The following is a 20,685-nucleotide window of genomic DNA, read 5'->3' as shown; positions in this document are numbered from 1 at the left end:
TGTCCCTTATTAGACAATTTATTTCGTTCAAATCCTGGCACCCCCTTGAAATCAAGTACTTTCTAAGTGTATCTTGAGAGAGGGAGTGCTCCTTTTTTGGTTATGTTACTCAGTCTAAAATGTCCCTCATTCAATGGTTTTTCTCTGTCAGACAGTTCCTATCAGAGGTGGTAGTGCAATAGATTTCAGATCATTAGGTCTCAGATTGTAATTTTTTTATCAACTTGAAATCAAACACTTTATGGGTATGTTTTCAAAGAGAGAGTTTTCTTTATTAGGTTATGTTGATCACAAGCTAAAATCTCCCTTATTAGACAATTTCTCAGGATCAAATCCTGGTGCCCCCTTGAAATCAAGTACTTTCTCAGTGTATCTTGAGAGAGGGAGTGCTCTGCAAAAATGTCCCTCGTAAGATGGTTTTTCTCTGTCAGACAGTTCCTAACAGAGGTGGAAGTGCAATAGACTTCAGATCAATAGGTCTCAGATTGTAATTTTTTGTCAACTTGGAATCAAACACTTTATGGGTACGTTTTCAAAGAGAGAGTTTTCTTCACTAGTTATGTTGATCACAAGCTAAATTCTCCCTTATTAGACCATTTCTCAGGATCAAATCCTGGCACCCCCTTGAAATCAAGTACTTTCTAAGTGTATCTTGAGAGAGGGAGTACTCTGCAAAAATGTCCCTCATTAGATGTTTTTTCTCTGTCAGACAGTTCCTAGCAGAGGTGGAAGTGCAACAGACTTCAGATCAATAGGTCTTAGAATGTAATATATTTGTCATCTTGAAATCAAATACTTTATGGGTATGTTTTCAGAGAGAGAGTGTTCTTCATTAGTTTTTGTTGATCTCCATCTATAATGTCCCTTATTAGACATTTTCTCCGCCTTTAGACAGTTTTTAGCAGAGGGGGTATAGCTCAGTGGTAGAGCATTTGACTGCAGATCAAGAGGTCCCTGGTTCAAATCCTGATGCCCCCTTAAAATCAAGTACTTTCAAAGAGTACTTTGAGGGTAGAGTACTTTTTTTCGAATATGTTACTCAGGGAAAATTGTCCCTTATTAGACAATTTCTCACGTTCAAATCCTGGCACCCCCTTGAAATCAAGTACTTTCTCTGTGTTTCTTGAGAGAGGGAGTGCTGGGCAAAAATGTCCCTCATTAGATGTTTTTTCTCTGTCAGACAGTTCCTAACAGAGGTGGAAGAGCAACAGACTTCAGATCAATAGGTCTCAGATTGTAATATATTTGTCATCTTGAAATCAAATACTTTATGGGTATGTTTTCAGAGAGAGTGTTCTTCATTAGTTTTTGTTGTTCTCCAGCTATAATGTCCCATAAAAGACCATTTTTCCACCTTCAGACAGTTTCTAGCAGAGGGGGTATTGCTCAGTGGTAGAGCATTTGACTGCAGATCAAGAGGTCCCAGGTTCAAATCCTGATGCCCCCTTGAATCAAGTGCTTTCAAAGAGTATTTTGAGGGTAGAGGACTTTTTTTCGAATGTGTTACTCAGGGAAAATTGTCCCTTATTAGACAATTTCTCACGTTCAAATCCTGGCACCCCCTTGAAATCAAGTACTTTCTAAGTGTATCTTGAGAGAGGGAGTGCTCCTTTTTTGGTTATGTTACTCAGTCTAAAATGTCCCTCATTCAATGTTTTTTCTCTGTCAGACAGTTCCTAACAGAGGTGGAAGTGCAATAGACTTCAGATCAATAGGTCTCAGATTGTAATTTTTTTGTCAACTTGAAATCAAACACTTTATGGGTATGTTTTCAAAGAGAGAGTTTTCTTTATTAGGTTATGTTGATCACAAGCTAAAATCTCCCTTATTAGACAATTTCTCAGGATCAAATCCTGGCGCCCCCTTGAAATCAAGTACTTTCTCGGTGTTTCTTGAGAGAGGGAGTACTCTGCAAAAATGTCCCTCATTAGATGTTTTTTCTCTGTCAGACAGTTCCTAGCAGAGGTGGAAGTGCAACAGACTTCAGATCAATAGGTCTTAGAATGTAATATATTTGTCATCTTGAAATCAAATACTTTATGGGTATGTTTTCAGAGAGACAGTGTTCTTCATTAGTTTTTGTTGATCTCCATCTATAATGTCCCTTATTAGACATTTTCTCCGCCTTTAGACAGTTTTTAGCAGAGGGGGTATTGCTCAGTGGTAGAGCATTTGACTGCAGATCAAGAGGTCCCAGGTTCAAATCCTGATGCCCCCTTAAAATCAAGTACTTTCAAAGAGTACTTTGAGGGTAGAGTACTTTTTTTCGAATATGTTACTCAGGGAAAATTGTCCCTTATTAGACAATTTCTCACGTTCAAATCCTGGCACCCCCTTGAAATCAAGTACTTTCTATGTGTTTCTTGAGAGAGGGAGTGCTGGGCAAAAATGTGCCTCGTTAGATGTGTTTTCTCTGTCAGACAGTTCCTAACAGAGGTGGAAGAGCAACAGACTTCAGATCAATAGGTCTCAGATTGTAATATATTTGTCATCTTGAAATCAAATACTTTATGGGTATGTTTTCAGAGAGAGTGTTCTTCATTAGTTTTTGTTGTTCTCCAGCTATAATGTCCCATAAAAGACCATTTTTCCACCTTCAGACAGTTTCTAGCAGAGGGGGTATTGCTCAGTGGTAGAGCATTTGACTGCAGATCAAGAGGTCCCAGGTTCAAATCCTGATGCCCCCTTGAATCAAGTGCTTTCAAAGAGTATTTTGAGGGTAGAGGACTTTTTTTCGAATGTGTTACTCAGGGAAAATTGTCCCTTATTAGACAATTTCTCACGTTCAAATCCTGGCACCCCCTTGAAATCAAGTACTTTCTAAGTGTATCTTGAGAGAGGGAGTGCTCCTTTTTTGGTTATGTTACTCAGTCTAAAATGTCCCTCATTCAATGTTTTTTCTCTGTCAGACAGTTCCTAACAGAGGTGGAAGTGCAATAGACTTCAGATCAATAGGTCTCAGATTGTAATTTTTTTGTCAACTTGAAATCAAACACTTTATGGGTATGTTTTCAAAGAGAGAGTTTTCTTTATTAGGTTATGTTGATCACAAGCTAAAATCTCCCTTATTAGACAATTTCTCAGGATCAAATCCTGGCGCCCCCTTGAAATCAAGTACTTTCTCGGTGTTTCTTGAGAGAGGGAGTACTCTGCAAAAATGTCCCTCATTAGATGTTTTTTCTCTGTCAGACAGTTCCTAGCAGAGGTGGAAGTGCAACAGACTTCAGATCAATAGGTCTTAGAATGTAATATATTTGTCATCTTGAAATCAAATACTTTATGGGTATGTTTTCAGAGAGAGAGTGTTCTTCATTAGTTTTTGTTGATCTCCATCTATAATGTCCCTTATTAGACATTTTCTCCGCCTTTAGACAGTTTTTAGCAGAGGGGGTATTGCTCAGTGGTAGAGCATTTGACTGCAGATCAAGAGGTCCCAGGTTCAAATCCTGATGCCCCCTTAAAATCAAGTACTTTCAAAGAGTACTTTGAGGGTAGAGTACTTTTTTTCGAATATGTTACTCAGGGAAAATTGTCCCTTATTAGACAATTTCTCACGTTCAAATCCTGGCACCCCCTTGAAATCAAGTACTTTCTATGTGTTTCTTGAGAGAGGGAGTGCTGGGCAAAAATGTGCCTCGTTAGATGTGTTTTCTCTGTCAGACAGTTCCTAACAGAGGTGGAAGAGCAACAGACTTCAGATCAATAGGTCTCAGATTGTAATATATTTGTCATCTTGAAATCAAATACTTTATGGGTATGTTTTCAGAGAGAGTGTTCTTCATTAGTTTTTGTTGATCTCCAGCTAGAATGTCCCTTATTAGACAATTTTTCAGCCTTTAGTAAGTTTCTAGCAGAGGGGGTATTGCTCAGTGGTAGAGCATTTGACTGCAGATCAAGAGGTCCCAGGTTCAAATCCTGATGCCCCCTTTAAATCAAGTGCTTTCAAAGAGTATTTTGAGAGTAGAGAACTCTTTTTTTGAATATGTTACTCAGGGAAAATTGTCCCTTATTAGACAATTTCTCACGTTCAAATCCTGGCACCCCCTTGAAATCAAGTACTTTCTAAGTGTATCTTGAGAGACGGAGTGCTCCTTTTTTGGTTATGTTACTCAGTCTAAAATGTCCCTCATTCAATGTTTTTTCTCTGTCAGACAGTTCCTAACAGAGGTGGAAGTGCAATAGACTTCAGATCAATAGGTCTCAGATTGTAATTTTTTTGTCAACTTGAAATCAAACACTTTATGGGTACGTTTTCAAAGAGAGAGTTTTCTTTATTAGATTATGTTTATCACAAGCTAAAATCTCCCTTATTAGACCATTTCTCAGGATCAAATCCGGGCGCCCCCTTGAAATCAAGTACTTTCTCTGTGTTTCTTGAGAGAGGGAGTGCTCTGCAAAAATGTCCCTCATTAGATGTTTTTTCTCTGTCAGACAGTTCCTAACAGAGGTGGAAGTGCAACAGACTTCAGATCAATAGGTCTCAGATTGTAATATATTTGTCATCTTGAAATCAAATACTTTATGGGTATGTTTTCAGAGAGAGAGTGTTCTTCATTAGTTTTTGTTGATCTCCAGCTATAATGTCCCATATTAGACAATTTTTCCGCCTTTAGACAGTTTCTAGCATAGGGGGTATAGCTCAGTGGTAGAGCATTTGACTGCAGATCAAGAGGTCCCAGGTTCAAATCCTGATGCCCCCTTTAAATCAAGTGCTTTCAAATAGTATTTTGAGGGTAGAGGACTCTTTTTTCGAATATGTTACTCAGGGAAAATTATTAGACAATTTCTCACGTTCAAATCCTGGCACCCTCTTGAAATCAAGTACTTTCTAAGTGTATCTTGAGAGAGGGAGTGCTCCTTTTTTGGTTATGTTACTCAGTCTAAAATGTCCCTCATTCAATGTTTTTTCTCTGTCAGACAGTTCCTAACAGAGGTGGAAGTGCAATAGACTTCAGATCAATAGGTCTCAGATTGTAATTTTTTAGTCAACTTGAAATCAAACACTTTATGGGTATGTTTTCAAAGAGAGGGTTTTCTTTATTAGGTTATGTTGATCACAAGCTCAAATCTCCCTTATTAGACCATTTCTCAGGATAAATTCCTGGCGCCCCCTTGAAATCAAGTACTTTCTCGGTGTTTCTTGAGAGAGGGAGTACTCTGCAAAAATGTCCCTCATTAGATGTTTTTTCTCTGTCAGACAGTTCCTAGCAGAGGTGGAAGTGCAACAGACTTCAGATCAATAGGTCTCAGATTGTAATATATTTGTCATCTTGAAATCAAATACTTTATGGGTATATTTTCAGAGAGAGAGTGTTCTTCATTAGTTTTTGTTGATCTCCAGCTATAATGTCCCATATTAGACAATTTTTCCGCCTTTAGACAGTTTCTAGCAGAGGGGGTATAGCTCAGTGGTAGAGCATTTGACTGCAGATCAAGAGGTCCCAGGTTCAAATCCTGATGCCCCCTTTAAATCAAGTGCTTTCAAATAGTATTTTGAGGGTAGAGGACTCTTTTTTCGAATATGTTACTCAGGGAAAATTATTAGACAATTTCTCACGTTCAAATCCTGGCACCCTCTTGAAATCAAGTACTTTCTAAGTGTATCTTGAGAGAGGGAGTGCTCCTTTTTTGGTTATGTTACTCAGTCTAAAATGTCCCTCATTCAATGTTTTTTCTCTGTCAGACAGTTCCTATCAGAGGTGGAAGTGCAATAGACTTCAGATCAATAGGTCTCAGATTGTAATTTTTTTGTTAACTTGAAATCAAACACTTTATGGGTATGTTTTCAAAGAGAGAGTTTTCTTTATTAGGTTATGTTGATCTCCAGCTATAATGTCCCATATTAGACAATTTTTCCGCCTTTAGACAGTTTCTAGCAGAGGGGGTATAGCTCAGTGGTAGAGCATTTGACTGCAGATCAAGAGGTCCCAGGTTCAAATCCTGGAACCTGGGACCTCTTGATCTGCAGTCAAATGCTCTACCACTGAGCCATACCCCCTCTGCTAGAAACTTATTAAAGGCTGAAAAATTGTCTAATAAGGGACATTAATAGCTGGAGATCAACAAAAACTAATGAAGAACACTCTCTCTCTGAAAACATACCCATGAAGTATTTGATTTCAAGTTGACAAATGATTTTGAACCGGAGGCCTCTTGATGTGAAGTCTATTTCAACTCCAACTCTGCTATGGAACTGTTCAACTGAGAGAAAAACCATCCAATGAGGGACTTTTTAGCTGAGCAGTCCCTCTCTCAAGTTTCAAATAGAAAGTACTTGATTTCATGGGGGCGCCAGAATTTGATCCTGAGAAATTGTCTAATAAGGGACATTTTAGCTGGAGATCAACATAATCTAATAAAGAACACTCTCTCTTTGAAAACATAACTATAAAGTATTTGATTTCAAGTTGACAAAAATATTTGAATCTGAGACCTGAAGTCTGTTTCACCTTCACCTCTGTTAGGAACTGTCTGACAGAGAAAAAACATCTAATGAGGGACATTTTAGACTAAGTTCCATAACCTAAAAAGGAGCACTCACTCTCTCAAGATACATTTAGAAAGTACTTGATTTCAAGGGGGTGCCCGGATTTGATCCTGAAAGATTATGCATTAGGGGGCGCTATAAAAATGTTTGGATGAAAAACGTTCCCGTTTTAAACAAGGTATTTTGTCACGAAAAGATGCTCGACTATGCATATAATTGACAGCTTTGGAATGAAAACACCCCGACGTTTCCAAAACTGCAAAGATATTGTCTCTGAGTGCCACAGAACTGATGTTACAGGCGAAACCCAGATAAAAATCCAACCAGGAAGTGCCGCATTTTTTGAAACCGCCTCATGCCAATGACTCCTTATATGGCTGTGAATGAGCTACGAATGAGCTTACGTTTTCCACGTATTCCCCAAGGTGTCTACAGCATTGTGACGTCTTTTTAGGCATTTACATTGAAGAATGGCTGTAAGGGACCATATATAGCATGTGGTCACATGGTGTCTCCCGCAGAAAATCTCGAGTAAAATACTGAGGTAGCCATTTTTCCAATCGCTTCTTATGAGAAACCAATTGCCTCGACGGATATATTATCGAATATATATGTTAAAAACACCTTGAGGATGGATCCTAAACAACGCTTGCCGTGTTTCTGTCGATATTATGGAGCAAATTTTGAAAAAAGTTTGTCGTTATTGTTGCAGCATTTTCCTGTCGATTTCTCAGCCAAGCATGATGAAGAAACGGGAGCTATTTCGCCTACAAAAATAATATTTTGGGAAAAAAGGAACATTTGCTATCTAACTGGGAGTCTCCTGAGTGAAAGCATCTGAAGTTCTTCAAAGGTAAATGATTTAATTTGGTTGCTTTTCTTATTTTCGTGAAAATGTTGCCTGCTGCCAGCAGAGCTAGCATAGCATTATGCCATGATAAACTTACACAAATGCTTGTCTAGTGTTGGCTGTAACGCATATTTTGAAAATCTGAGATGACAGTATTGTTAACAAAAGGCTAAGCTTGTGTTTGGATATATTTATTTCATTTGCGATTTTCATGAATAGGAAAAGTTTCTAGGGGTATTTATGTCCGCTGCGTTATGCTAATGCGTTTGAGGCTATGATTACGCTCCCGGATACGGGTTTGCTCGTCGCAAGAGGTTGGGACATTATAGATGGTGATCTACATTACCTAACAAAGAACACTCTCTCTTTGAAAACATCTGAGACCTGTTGATCTGAAGTCTGTTGCACTTCCACCTCTGTTAGGAACTGTCTGACAGAGAAAAACCATTGAATAAGTAGATCGGGCACCACAAAATAATATTTATAGAGCTGTTATCTTCCGAAAAAAACTCTTAAAGAACTAGTAATTATTTTACGTCCATAGCAGTCAACATTAATCTTCATCTTACTTCTGTCTCATCTGAACGTTGTAAATTCTTGGTTATCTTCAAGAACCCTGGCTAACAATTTGAATCAGCAATACAAAATTGGGTTTAATTATTTATTTACTAAAAACCTAACTAAAAAAACTGTCCTTTATTAGACAATTTCTCACGTTCAAATCCTGGCGCCCCCTTGAAATCAAGTACTTTCTAAGTGTATCTTGAGAGAGGGAGTGCTCCCTTATAGGTTATGTTACTCAATCTAAAATCTCCCTCATTAGATGACTTTTCTCTCAGTCAGACAGTTCATATCAGAGGTGGAAGTGCAACAGACTTCACATCAAGAGGTCTCAGGTTCAACTTCTTTTGTCAACGTGAAAATCAAATACTTCATGGGTATGATGGGTCGACAGGTGTCCCGCTGGCACCTGGCCCTTATTTCATGCAATTCCACTCATTTTGCCTTGGGGTGAAGATCATTATTTTTCAGTTTTAAAGCAAATTTCCTGCAACTCTACACATTTTTCCATGATTTATGTTAATATAATATCTGAGAGTGACTAACAAATTCAATGTGGGTCCCCTGGAGGTCAGGGCCACTGGGCACGTGCACCTTCATTCCCGGTCAATAATTTGACCATGATTACTACAAGTTGAGAAAGCTGGCTAGGTTAATTTGCCAATCTAAAAATGTTTTTCCAACATTAGTGACTGTCTAATTTAGTGACTGTCAATGACTGACATAAAAAGAGAAAAACTGCTGATGCACAACAAATTTTCAAAATGGCACCTTCCGTATTCTAACTTTCAACTGTAAGTTGAGACACCGACTGAGTCCCCCCCCCCCCAAAAAAAACGTAGAAATATATATATATATATATTGGGTCGTGGGCCCCTAAGCGACCGCTTATGTTGCTTATGCCCAAGGCCGGCCTGGTAGTGGCCATCGAGTGCAGTGGGTATTTTAGCATGACAGTCCTGAAGTAAAGGGAAAGGCTAGGTTATGTACATTCAATGTGTCTATTTAGGAGCCTTTGACTTGGCTAGCTCTCTTTGGGAGAGAAACAGACTATGGCTGCGTTCCAAACATGTAAAAGACAACCCTCTCCCCTCAGCCCTCAAATTAAGTGGACACTTCTGATTACATATCATGTTGTATGATGAGTTGACACTTTCAGGTCAAGGGGCGAGGGAAGAAGGAAGGAATTTTAAACGGACCACCCTTGCCCGGAAATTCATCACTTCACAGTTGTGTTTTCAGTCAACATGGATCCACCGGTAGCTGTTGTGTGTGCTTTATTTGCCCTACAGTTAAATATTATTGCATTTCATATCTTGGCTAGAAGACAACACATCCGCAGGCATCAAAAGTAGCCATTCAATGATATCAGGTAAATCCAAAATTACAATATCTGATTTCAGGGAAAGTAGTATGCTCTAGCTATCGTTTCCAAAAGCTAACCAAACAAAAACAACATTACTTTTACGATACGTGTTTGTACCATCGTGCATTAGTTGCACAATTTCTAACTGATTTACATTCGTTTTTACTTACACTTGTATGTTGACTTCTCCATATTGATGTTAGTTTTAAGTTTTGGCTGACTTTTCTTAGTGGATGTACAATCATTGCAAATTGAATTATGGGGTGTTTTAGGCCCCAAGTGAGAGAGCACAACACACAAGGAAGAACGTCTTGTGAACAAGTCAGGGTTCAAGAACAGTTGAAACTGGAGCAGCAGCATGATCAGGTGGATTGGGGACAGCCAGGAGTCATCAGGCCAGGTAGTCCTGAGGCATGGTCCTAAGGCTCAGGTCCTCCGAGAGGGAGCATACTTAAATTCACATTAGGAACACCGAAACGTAAAATTGATTTGTCAGAGGACAAACCATCCACAGAGACGAACTGATATCTTTCCGACAGATGAAGATCTAAACCAGGCAAGCACTTGTCTATGTAGACCATTCAGGGTTTCCAATCTCTCCAAAACAATATGGTGTCAAATGAAGCACTAAGGTCTAGGAGCACGAGGACAGATGCAGAGTCTTAAGTCTGACACCATTAAAAGGTCACATACCATCTTCACGTGTGCAGCAATGATGGGGTCTAAAACCAGACTGAAGTGTTTCGTATACATTATTTGTCTTCGGGAAGGCAGTGAGCTGCTGAACAACAGCTTTTTCAAAATATTTTGAGAGGAATGGCCAATAGTTTTTTTTACATTTTCAGGGTCAAGGTTTGGCTTTTTCAAGAGAGGCTTTATTACTGCCACTTTTAGTGAGTATGGTACACATCCGGTGGATAGGGAGACATTTATTATGTTCAACATAGGAGGGTCAAGCACAGGAAGTAGCTCTTTCAGTAGTTTAGTTGGAATAGGTTCCAGTTTGCAGCTTGAAGGTTTAGAGGCCATGACTATTTTCATGAATGCGATACAGGGCTAAAACACTTGAGTGTCTCCATTGATCCTAGGTTCTGTGCAGACTCAGGACAACTGAACATTAGTTCAAAGAGTCCGTATTTTGCTTTCTAATGATCATGATCTTTTCTTCAAAGTTCATGAATTCATCACTGCTGAAGTAAACACCATCGTCTCTTGCGGGATGATCCTTAGTTGGGGTCTGAGCAGATTATTTATTGTGATTGCAAAAGTAATAAGATAGTCCAAGATTATGAGGAAAAACATTTAGATCCACAAAATGTGTTGCACGGGACAAAACTAGATCCAGGGAATGACTGTGGTATTGAGTAGGTCCGGAGACATGTTGGACAAAACTCACTGAGTTGATGATGGCTCCGAAAGCCTTTTGTAGTGGGTCTGTGAACTTTTCCATTTGAACATTGTAAGTAAATTACAGTAAATTCATCAGGCTTGAGCCATGTTTCAGTCAGGCCATTCACATCAATATTATGATCAGTGATTAGTTCATTGACTATGACTGCTTTGGATCTAACATTAAGCAGACCTATTTTGAGATGTGAGATATCACAATCTTTCAATAATGGAGTCGCCAATGACTAAGGTTTTAAATGTGTCAGAGCTAATGGTGTCTGGCTTCAGCGGCTCAGGCCCCGTAACGGGCGGAGAAGAGACCTGAGAAGGCCCAGCCTCTGACTCAGACTCATTGCTTAATGGGGAGAACCGGTTGAAAGTTTGTCGGCTGAATGAGCGACACCAGTTGAGCATTCAAACAGCATTTATTTCCAGAAGCCTTGAGAAAATTGTCAGGCTGTAGGAAAGGTGCGGGAGGGGGATTTACACTACTATCTGTAATTACTGGTGGCAGAGATGCTGTTTCATCATTTCCTACACTTTATTTGCCATTGCCTAATGATTGCATCTGAAACCGGGCTTGCAACACGGCTATCCTCACCATAAGGCGACAGTTCTCCTGTATATGATGAGTACAGCGACTGTAATTAGAAGGCATAGTGTTAATGTTCCTACTTTGCTTTTTCGGCGGGTGCGGGTCCTGCAGAATAATATGCAGGTAAAGCATTTGGGGTGAAAAATGTATTGAATAAGAGTTGAGCAGCCACTTACTATACACCATTAGACATTTTGTCAAATTGTATTATTCTTAGCTGTAAGCAGAAGGCTACCATATATTCATTGGTATTGGTTTGATTTTTAACAGTTTAGCCACGTATTAGTTCCTGTTTCACCCCAGCGAGCGAGAGAGACAGAGAGAGAGAGATGACATGATGGTAAGGGAGAACTTTGCTGCCCTCTACTGTTCCGCTGGAGGACATGTCATGTCAAATGTACTCTTGACGATGTCCTTGCCAAGACTTTGGCTGCATCTCAAAAGTGGCTGTCTCTCCTCCTCTTTCCTGCACTGATGCAAAAATGATTGTCAAATGACTACTACATTGCTTTAACCTATCCTGTGTCTTCACGTGAATTCAGATGGAGAGAAGTAATTTTTTTTTTTAATATTTTTTTATTATAAAAACAAATACAAATGTAGGGGTGGATCAGCTTTAATATCGCAGATTGTTGCTTCCATCTATGGACATGTCGGCATTATTTCCAATCCACCATATATTTTTGAGGTAAATATATTTACAGTTGAAGTCGGGAAGTTTACATACACTTAGGTTGGAGTCTTTAAAACTAGTTTTTCAACCACTCAACAAATTTCTTGTTAACAAACTATAGTTTTGGCCAATCAGTTAGGACATCTACTTTGTGCACAACACAAGTAATTTTTCCAACAATTGTTTACAGACAGATTAATTCACTGTATCACAATTCCAGTGGGTCAGAAGTTTACATACAATAAGTTGACTGGGCCTTTAAACAGCTTGGAAAAATCCAGAAAATGATGTCATGGCTTTAAAAGCTTCTGATTGACATAATTTGAGTCAATTGGAGGTGTAACTGTGGACGTATTTCTAGGTCTACCTTCAAACTCAGTGCCTCTTTGCTTGATATCATGGGAAAATCAAAAGAAATCAGCCAAGACCTCAGAGGAAAAATAATTGTAGACCTCCACAAGTCTGGTTCATCCTTGGGAAGGCCAGCATCCCGGTGTTGCCTCTTCACTTATGACGTTGAGACTGGTGTTTTGGGGGGTCCGTGCAGGGGTCTGTGTCTCCTTACATGTTCTATCATGCGTTTGCCCACCGATACGGCTCATGCCTTTGGAATTGTATTGATTGATGATGCTGAAGTGATAAAACAATTTCCCAAGTTGGGATTTCTAAAGTACTACTCTACACTGAGGGTAGCCTTAAGCTTGTTACCGCGGTCATCTCGGCTAATATCGGTGCTCGTTAGGAACTTACCCCCTTCTAACAAGTCAGAGTCTTGATGGACAAATGTATGTGTCAGTTACCTCAAATGTATGGAGAAATTAACATGGAAATCACCTATTGAGGGCCGAACTTGAACACAATGTTCCACACAACTTTTAGTCATTTATTACCTTGTCTATCAAAGCCCCCCTACCCTCTCCCCTCTGAACCCAGTCAACCTGTTTCCCTTGGTACCTTCCTTTGAGTCAAGTGGCCAGAGTCTGATGAATGAGCTGAAGTAACATTTGGACAGGACAAAGGCAGTTGTGAAGCCTTCTCCCACCTAGGGGAAAGCAGAGAATAATAACATTCGGCTCTCCGATAGAGGAGAGAAAAAACAAACTTGTCACAACAATGTGGTGTTCTGTGGTTCATGTATTGAACGTGACAGTCAGCATAGCATAGCCCCGGGATTCGAGGTAAGGAACGTACATCCATCAAGGACATGTCAAGCTGAGATTGTTTACTCCCACGGTTCCAAACGCCATGTGCAACTGCGTGATATCATGTTCCATTTTGCATGCTGCAAATACAGCTGAAGGCTGAGGATGTTGAGTGGTTCAGGAATTGATTCCATCCACGTAGACATAACATTGCCTCCTTACCATTGTGACATAGGGGGAAAAAAGCCATTTGCTCTCTCTTTTTTTAAATATTGAATGTGACACAAAAAGCTTTGAAAATCACAGATGTGAGCAGTCACTTTTTTCTCATTGTATGCGAGAAAATTGCCATCTTAAATGAAATAACAGGTGTCTAACTTCTATCAGGTGTTTTTCTCTCCGTGATGTCATTATGACACCATTTTGATTCAGTAAGGAAATGAATGACATTCCGCTTGAAAATGATCACATTTCGATAATGACTCGTGCAGGATTTTTAAATGTTTTATGTGAAACGTTGTGTGCCACAAGTGGCTCGTTGCATAAAGCCACTGGATAAACATTTGATGTATTAAAGAGCAACCACTCATCAACACAGACGGAGGTAGGACATTTGGAGAGGGAGAGAGAAGGGCGTGTGTGTGGCTGGGTGAGTCCGTATTTGTGTATGACAGGCGTGAGAAGAGATGGTACATGGAGAGAAAAAGAGCGAGAGAGAGGATGGTACATAGAGAGATAGAGGACTAAAGAGAGACAGGGGAGAACAAGAATGATTGAGAGATCAGATCACACCCATAACTCTGCTTTACTTCATAAAACTTCCAGCCAGTGTCTGATACACTCTAAACCACTGGAGGGCAACGTTGTCCTGCATTTCATTACCCTACAGATGGTTACTTTGGTAACACGTGTGGTGTGGGGGAGCTATCACAATTGACATTTTTTCAAATATTTAGATATAGTCAGATTGCTTATCTCTACAGTTAAGGGAGGCAATGAGACATTCCTGCAAATAAAAAAACACTGAGGGTACACCTTGTCACATACCATATAATTCTAGGTAAATGTGCAAGATGCTGTGATGAAAAACAATGAAATTAATGTACTATACATAGATGTATCACAAAGTCTTTGTCTCTAGTGAAGAATTATCGAGAGTACAGAGAGCGGGACTAGGATACCAGTGGGTGGTGATGGGAGTGTGAGGAAGTCTAGACAAAGCCTTACAACCAAACAGTGTCCCGAATTTACGATTGCATAAACAAGGAAAAAGCGGAGCGAACCAGGCCGTGTGTATCTTGTTGAAAGCCACGTGCGCTTGTCGGAATGAAGGCAGAGGAAATTTGCTTGAAATGAACAGCGTCGCACGGCTGCCGTTAAAACGCTAAAAGCTGTGGGTCGTATCAAAGTTTAATGCCACAGCATAAGTAATGAGACAAGCTCGCCTCGTTCTACTAATACATTATACAAAAGAAAATTGCTGCCACTCCCTGGGGATTTTTTTTTCTCCAAGATATGAAAAAGGGGGATCTAAGCATAGAGAGAACAGCTAATACAGATCAAAAGAATGTGGAAAATGGAAATATGACACAAAGGGGCAAGCAAATCACATCCCTGTTTCTCGAGGAAAGCGAGTCCAATTTTGGTGTTAGACTCAAGCCCACTAATTGCGCCGGGTGATGTGGCACCAAGAAAGCTCCTCACTTTTGTTCCGTTACTCCATGGAATAGTGAATGCTTCTGCCCTTACCCAAAAAAAGATTGCAGTTTCGACTGTTTTTTGACTGTGGTGTTTTGGACGCCAGTAATCGCAGAATAACTGCACTGTAACTTCAATTACACTGCGAAATGACTGTAGTAAAAAAAAAAAAAGTGCTATTTCAGAGGCAGCATTTGCAACATACTGCAGTGTACTGCATTTTATATTACACTCTGACTGCAATCATTTTTTTGTAAGCATGGGAAGCAGTTCAGTGTCCCTTTCCTGAAGAAAAAAAAACTATAGCCATTGAAAAACCCTGTTTCCAGACGAATAAATGATGTCTATTCCCGGGGTTGGCATTTGATATGGGTTAGGCTGAGGGGGTGGGGTAAAAAATGGAGTTGTACACTGACAAGTATATCTCCTATATCTACACAAACCCGTATAAGCCCACAATAGTGAAGTGAGGAGTGGAAGCAAGCCATACTGGCAAAACTAGACCTTTAGGCATTAGGACTCCTTAATGCATTCCAAAGCACATTCTTATCTGGAGAGGTGGCTATATCCAAACCCCCCTCTGACACTTGTCATTCTGAGTGCATTCCGCCCGGGGTGACTAGAGGCTAAAACGAAGCCGGTAATGATCCAGTCGCGGCCCACGTACCTTTCACTCTCCATCTACACAGTCGGGGGGTTGGCGGGGGTGAGAGCAGTATAGAGGCGGAGAGGCTATTACACAACGGCATACTGGGTAATTACTGACACTCTGCTTACAGTAGGACAGGCCCCACAGAGGCTCACGACAGCCCCTCTCCATCCCCTGGCTGTCGCCATCGTCATCTTTGCCACTGCCTGTGCCATCGGGACTCAGCTGGCCAGGGCAAGCACATTTTCCCATAATCCCCTGGGGCATTCCCAGATACCCAGGCCGCCAGAGCCAGTGATAAGAGGGAAGAGGGGGAGGAGTAAAGGGGAATAAAGTGGGAGGGTTTCTTTCCCTAGGGAGTTGTGAGGTACAGATCAACTACTGCTGAAAACGTCCTGCATCCACATTCACAAACGGGTGTGCACGTGTGCAAGCATACATACTGCACATTCGCACGCACGCACACACACAAACACACAACTACCCATCCCCCATACATCCCTCCTCCACTTAGACCAGAGGTCGGTAAGTCGGTCTGCTGAGAAATGGCTGTCTTGCTCCTGCGTGATGCTTTTTAAATTCCACCCCTCCAACTCTCTGTGAAGCCCTCGCTCATTAAAGCTATGCTGAAGAACAAAAAACCTCCCCTCTGATCACGTTAGGATCTGAAGCAGTGTTGGTAGTGGGCAACACAGTGATGGTAATGGGTGGTAGCTAGGCTAGCTTCCCTCTTTTAATACGGAGGTACCTGAATATATTAGAGATTTATTGAGTGGGTATCATCCGGATCAGTTAGAGTTACTAGTTATGATGCTGGAACATTGGTGAATACTGAGTACTGTATCTTAGCCCACTCACTTTTAAAGCAGGAATGGAAATGCACTGGCACTAGAAGGGGGGGGGGGGATACCCAGTCAGTTGTACAACAAAGTATTCAACTGAAATCCTCTGAATCAGAGGGGTGCGGGGGAGGGGCAGTCATGATCGACATCCACGTCATCGGCGCCTGGGGAACAGTGGGTTAAATGCCTTGCTCAGGGGCAGAACGACAGGTTTTTACCTTGTCAGCTCGGGGATTCGATCCGGTTACTGGCCCAACGCTCCTACCCGCCAGGCTACCCGTCGCCTTTAGAGTCCCTTCCACTGTGACACAGTAACTGAAAGGCCAAAAATGTAAAGTAAAAAAAAAAAACGTGCAAGTGCCATATTGGATTATCCATAATACTGTGTTATCCTTATTTATATTGCAGTGTTTCGCTCTAATGCTTTGTGGACCCATGCCGGTTTACAGCACTTCCTTATTTTAACAGACACGTAGTCATATCTGAAAGCCCCAAGCACAGTTTGAATGAGAGCAAAGAGTATCGCGAGACTTCCAGTGTTATTGGCAATGTCAAGTTGGCAGTGACTGTTAAGTCACAAAAGTAGCATTGAAATCAACTTCCTGCATAGCAAAGTTCTGTCATTCGAAAGGAAGCTTACATGTGAGAACAAGTGCAAAGTAACGCAGCCCAACCTCTCCGATTCAGCCATTTGAAATTACTAGACTTCCACCAGAATGCAAACCCCTTTCAAGGTTGGTGCAAGCAAAGCATATTGTAGGCCCAATTATACTGTGCTGTTTGTGGTTTCTTCTGACAGACGCTAGCCAGCACACAGGATTTGGTTCTGGGTGCCAAAATGATCTAAATAGGAGTGAGGCCGTAACTTTTATTTATTTTCTGACCGTATCAAAGATGAGCAGAGATAAAGTTGGAGTTTTCCCAAAGTGGCCTTAAAGATCATCGTATACACCAATGTTTAAGCCTACGTAGAGTCAACGAAGAACAGCCAACAGCATTATAGAGATCATAGTGGTGTGTCAGACACTTTTTGTTGGTAATATATCTTAGAGCTGCATGATACACGGAATCAAGTGATATTTTAAGTAGAAACTGTGGACCAATATTTAATTTTTAAAGCCTATTATATTAAATTAAGTTAGGGCCGGACATTATACCGTATTTTACAATGTACCTGTATTGATGCACATACTGGTTTGGGTTTTTTGCTTTACCTTCTATAACGGTATTCCAATGTTTGGTTTGGTAATTGTGATACGCAACTCTGGCACGTGTAATCTCTGTTGTTATAGTTTACTCCGTTTGCTACTTGAAGTCTATTACAGATGGTAAGCGGCGAAGGTCTCAGACTTCCATGGGAGTAGGGCGGTTGTTGGCAAAACACAAGCAGTTTGTGGTGTTGTAAATAAGCTTCTTTTTTTTTCTGAACAGCGATCAGTTACTTTCAACATGGCACCTTTAATAGGATGCCACCTTTCCAACAAGTCAGTTCATCAAACTTCTGTCCTTTTAGAGCTGCCCAGGTCAAATGTAAGTGATGTTAATGTGAAGTGGAAACATCTAGGAGCAACAACGGCTAAGCCGCGAAGTGGTAGGCCACACAAGCTCACAGAACGGGACTGCCGAGTGCTGAAGCGCGTAAAAATTGTCTGTCCTCGGTTGCAACGCTTACTACCGAGTACCATACTGCCTCTGGAAGCAACGTGAGCAAAAGAACCGCACACAAGCCTAAGACCACCAAGTAATGCCAACGTCGGCTGCAATGGTGTAAAGCTCGCCACCATTGGACTCTGGAGCAGTGGAAACGCATTCTCTGGAGTGTTGAATCATGCTTCACCATCTGGCAGTCCGACGGACGTATCTCGTTTTGGCAGATTCCAGGAGAACGCTACCTGCCCCAATGCATCGTGCCAATTGTAACATTTTGGGGAGGAGGAGTAATGGTTTGGGGCAGTTTTTCATGGTTCGGGCTAGGTCCCTTAGTTCCAGTGAAGGAATATCTTAATGCACAGCGTACAATGACATCCCAGACGATTCTGCACGTGCCTGAAGTCCCTGCAGCAATTTTCCAACATCTAGTGGAAAGCCTTCCCAGAAGGGTAAAGGCTGTTATAGCAGCAAAGGGGGGCTCAACTCCATATTAATGCCCATTAATTTGGAATGATATGTTCGACTAGCAGGTGTCCACATACTTTTGACCATACTTTTGTGCTTCGTTCATTAAAGAGGGGATCGGAGATACAGGAGTATGGTAATAGAATTATGTAGGAATAGGGCTAACATTATAATAATTAACTTATATAACCCTCTCGTGTTAGCACAGTTAGAAGGGACTGATGGGACGTGTAGGGGTAGGAAGGTAATATGGTGTGGTGATTTAATGCCCATAAATTAACTCTGGGGAAGTACATGTAAAGACAATAATGGAATATAATGGCAACAATTGGGTACTCTTATCGCTGTCTTCTCTGTCAGAAACGTGGGATTAGTGTGTGTTAACTATGGGAAGGCGGGCGAGACACAGTGGCGAGGGGTAGAGAGTCATGCTTGGACATGACATTGGTATCTGCGGTGACGGTATGGAGGAGTGAACGGGAAGTGATGAGAAACCACGGTAGGGAGTGATCATTTTCCGCTTCTGTGTGTGTGTGTGCAGAGTAGAGGCAATAACATGAGGTGGTGCTTTGAGAAAGCTAAGTGGAAGATGTTCAAGTACCTGTGTGAGTGGATGGGAGAAAAGTTATCAATGGAGGGGCCTGTGGAGGAGTGCCCTGAGGAAGTAATGTCAGTAATCATATTAGCTGCAGATGTGACTTCCAGTGTGTTCGGGGGGGGGGGGGGGGGGGGGGGAAGACGGAGGGTGGTGCCATGGTGGACAGGCGCAGGAAACGGATAGAGCTCTACAGGTACTTAAGAATGGCTAGACAAAAAGGAATTTCATGGAGCATCAAGGGAAGAGAGCGATGGCCAGAAGAATGATTAAGACAGCGAAAAGGCATGGTGGGATTTGCTCCGTTATTGGTAGAGGGACTGAAATTGGTGCAGTTTGGATGTTTGTTTTTTTTTACGTGAAAGTGCTGGAATTCCAGTGTTGGTGGAAGGAAACGTCACGGTAAAGAAGTGGTAAACGTCCGAGGCGCTGCGTTCTCAGTGATTCATAGATGTGAGCATCTAAGTTCAAGGAGCTCGGAGATGTCTTAAAGAGAAAAGGGGAGTCAGGAGAAGCTATGGATGCTGACTTTTCTATTTTTGAGATGACAAGCGCGTTGGAGGGTTGTGGGTGGGCAGACTGCTCATGGAGAAGGTAGGGTGTGTTATGTGATGTTTAAGCATGCTGTGGGGGACATTCTAAAGAAGAGAGAGACCGTAGATTCTTCCAGCACACTTTATTATAAGATTTGCAGAAATGGAGCAACCAGCATCACTCAAGTAGTTCTATGCTGAAAGCCCATCAAACAAGAGTTAGGTCCCCACTTTTTTATAGAAAGGTCCATCCTCTTTCGTCTACGTGGTAGTGGAGCAGATGTGTGGAAACAGGGGCGGAACATTGTGTAAAAGGCGATTGGCTTGTCTGTGCAGATTAAGATAGCAAGAGGGCTCAACCGTATAACTGCGTTTTTGTCACAGTTCACACTATAGCGTGATCCTTCCTGCAAGGTTCCATACAGCTGACAACCGGCAGATAGTAAACCCACGGGATGTCACCTGTTGTGGTCGCACCCAAACAGATCTTAGCTTATACGCCCAGTCTTATGACAGTGTCACACAGACAAGTTTGCATCAGGTTAGAAAAAACACTAACATATAACGAGACAATTATTTAAATAGTAAAACACGGGATAGCATGACTAATTATGTAGTTTTCCAAGACAATGCACTAGACAGTGTGTTGGAAGCAGTGTTAGGGTTATATAATAAGGTGTGGAGGACTGGCTGGTGATGTTCAGTGGTATTGCTTTTGTAAAAATCAGTTAAAGACCGCGTTAGGGCAGGCAGTTCTAGGCCTATTGCGTTGACATCCAACATGTGTACATTGATGGAAAAAATTATGGTGAGTAGGATGATGTACTGTATCTCTTGAAAATTAGGGGTTTGATGAGCATAGCACAGAGTGGGATCAGGAGAGAGAGGTCTGCCATGAATGCCCTGGTGACAGTTAGAACAGAGACAGTCAAGGCCATGACAATAAAATAGGTGATGAGTGTTTTGTATTTTGACATTGCGAAAGCTTACAATACCATGTGGAGGGAAAAGTTGTTGATCAAGTTGAGGGCATTGGGAGACGTCTGTATAACTGGATCATGGACTTCCTGTTCGATCAAGTCATACGGGTGAGGTCAAAATTGTCAATGGGTTTGAAGTGGACAATGGTACTCCCCAGGGAAGTGTGGTTAGTCCGGTATTGTTCACCCTGTTGATAGATGACATACAGT

The 20,685-nt window shown here is 41.3% G+C and overlaps 9 non-coding genes across 9 annotated transcripts; all 9 read left to right on the top strand.

Annotated features, from left to right (window-relative positions):
- The first annotated feature begins 906 nt into the window (after window positions 1-906).
- Window positions 907-978, top strand: trnac-gca (transfer RNA cysteine (anticodon GCA)). The gene has a single exon. It is a non-coding gene; the product is annotated as a tRNA-Cys (tRNA).
- Window positions 979-1,375: 397 nt separating this feature from the next.
- trnac-gca (transfer RNA cysteine (anticodon GCA)) lies at window positions 1,376-1,447 on the top strand. Its single transcript has one exon. It is a non-coding gene; the product is annotated as a tRNA-Cys (tRNA).
- A 699-nt stretch (window positions 1,448-2,146) lies between these two features.
- On the top strand, window positions 2,147-2,218 carry trnac-gca (transfer RNA cysteine (anticodon GCA)). The gene has a single exon. It is a non-coding gene; the product is annotated as a tRNA-Cys (tRNA).
- A 397-nt stretch (window positions 2,219-2,615) lies between these two features.
- Window positions 2,616-2,687, top strand: trnac-gca (transfer RNA cysteine (anticodon GCA)). Its single transcript has one exon. It is a non-coding gene; the product is annotated as a tRNA-Cys (tRNA).
- Window positions 2,688-3,386: 699 nt separating this feature from the next.
- On the top strand, window positions 3,387-3,458 carry trnac-gca (transfer RNA cysteine (anticodon GCA)). The gene has a single exon. It is a non-coding gene; the product is annotated as a tRNA-Cys (tRNA).
- Window positions 3,459-3,855: 397 nt separating this feature from the next.
- trnac-gca (transfer RNA cysteine (anticodon GCA)) lies at window positions 3,856-3,927 on the top strand. The gene has a single exon. It is a non-coding gene; the product is annotated as a tRNA-Cys (tRNA).
- Window positions 3,928-4,628: 701 nt separating this feature from the next.
- Window positions 4,629-4,700, top strand: trnac-gca (transfer RNA cysteine (anticodon GCA)). The gene has a single exon. It is a non-coding gene; the product is annotated as a tRNA-Cys (tRNA).
- A 694-nt stretch (window positions 4,701-5,394) lies between these two features.
- On the top strand, window positions 5,395-5,466 carry trnac-gca (transfer RNA cysteine (anticodon GCA)). The gene has a single exon. It is a non-coding gene; the product is annotated as a tRNA-Cys (tRNA).
- A 414-nt stretch (window positions 5,467-5,880) lies between these two features.
- On the top strand, window positions 5,881-5,959 carry trnac-gca (transfer RNA cysteine (anticodon GCA)). Its single transcript has one exon. It is a non-coding gene; the product is annotated as a tRNA-Cys (tRNA).
- The last annotated feature ends 14,726 nt before the right edge of the window (window positions 5,960-20,685 follow it).

Source organism: Oncorhynchus clarkii, chromosome 31 (assembly GCF_045791955.1).
Source record: "Oncorhynchus clarkii lewisi isolate Uvic-CL-2024 chromosome 31, UVic_Ocla_1.0, whole genome shotgun sequence".
In the NCBI taxonomy this organism is placed as follows: Eukaryota; Metazoa; Chordata; class Actinopteri; order Salmoniformes; family Salmonidae; genus Oncorhynchus; species Oncorhynchus clarkii.
This window is presented reverse-complemented; position numbering and strand designations above follow the sequence as displayed.